A 1,743-nucleotide genomic window follows, 5' to 3' on the forward strand; every position below is an offset into this window, starting at 1 on the left:
ACCGTCTTCACGGCCCGCACTCCTCCGACCGATCTACGAAAGGTCACCTATAGGCGATAGACTCACGCTCCAGGCATTATTTTCTCTCAACTTTTGGACTTTCCTTTACTCATAGGCCTAAACCTTGAGTTTTTATTGGCTCTTCATCAGACCTAAGTCAGCATGCCATAATGTTGGCTCCTCATCGGGCCAAAGCCCGCATGCCATAATATATAAGGAAAAATCCAATACTCGTCTCTCGGGTTGCCACCCTACAGCGCGCCTCCAGATCGTCATCCGAAGTCAATATACCAACCATACTCCCAAGCCACAAAGTCTCAGAATATGGCAGTACTAGGAGAACCTAAGTCCCCCAAGAGTCGCGAGCAAACAATTCTGAACACGTCTGAGTCCTATCCCTATCCAGGTTTCCTTCCCGTGGCTCGCGTAAGACATCTCAATGTTCTACCAACCACATATCCCCTCACTAGGATACCTCATGACCACACATGGATCATCTCACTGCCACAACGGCCGCCATAAAGGCCAAACAAATGTCCTAAATATGACCATCACCAAGGCCAAACAAATGTCCTAAACAGGACCGTCACAAAGACCATCTGTCCCGAAGGACCGCCTAAACAGCCCGCCACAAAGGCCACACATCTGGCTAAACAGCCCGCCCCAAAGGCCACACATCTGGCTAAACAGCCCGCCACTAAGGCCACACAATGACTAAAAAGTCTGCCACTAAGGACACACAAGCCCCTCCACGACTTCCTCCACTAAAATGGACAAATTTTAACTCATATAAAACTTTCCACTTTTACCACTTTCCACTTTTGAAAGCTTCTAATTCAGGAAACTTTCCTCCAAAAACCCCGCCTCACGGAAACTTTGTACCCCGAGCACCACCTCATCTTGTTACTTAGTCGCACAACCAACCACCCCAAGCGACCAAGTAAACAAGAGAGATGGGCTTGAATACTCCATTCCCGCTCCAACCACGGATTATAGATGGGACCAGGCTAGGCAAGCTCAAGTTGCAGCTTGCTTCTCATACCACTTCTTAAACCTTGCCTTCATCCTCGCCTCAGGCTCCTAAGTCTGCTCCTCAACACCATCACAGTCCCAAAGGACTCTCATCAAAGGAATCTTCTTCTTCCGAAGTTCCTTGATCCTCCTCTCGAGAACCCTCACTGGTCTTGCCTCCAAAGTCATGCTAGGCTGAAGATCCTCAGGAATCTTAGCTAACAACTGACCATCCTCACGGAAACACTTCCTCAACATAGAAACATGGAAAACCTTATGGACTGCACGCATATTCAGGTAACTCCAGTCTATAAGCCACTGGTCCAACACGCTCAATCCTTCTGAACGGACCCATATACCTCGGACTTAACTTAGTCTCAGTCAATGACCTGTTCGGACCCCGCAACATGGCCATCTTGAGGTACACTCTATCTCCTACCTGAAACTCAAGATCTCTCCTCCTCCTATCGGCATAACTCCTCTGTCGATTCTGAGCCTCCTTCATGTTCAGCTTGAGAATCCGAATCTTCTCTGAGGTCTCCTGAACAAAATCTGCCCCGTAAATGCTCCTCTCCCCCACCTGAGTCCAGCATAATGGTGTACGACACGACCTCCCATACAAAGCCTCATAAGGAGCCATCTTAATACTTGCCTGATAACTGTTGTTGTAAGCAAACTCTACCAAGCTCAAGTGATCTGCCCAATGGCCTCCCCAATCCAACACACACATCC

The sequence above is a fragment of the Camelina sativa genome, chromosome 7 (assembly GCF_000633955.1).
Source record: "Camelina sativa cultivar DH55 chromosome 7, Cs, whole genome shotgun sequence".
Taxonomy (NCBI): Eukaryota; Viridiplantae; Streptophyta; class Magnoliopsida; order Brassicales; family Brassicaceae; genus Camelina; species Camelina sativa.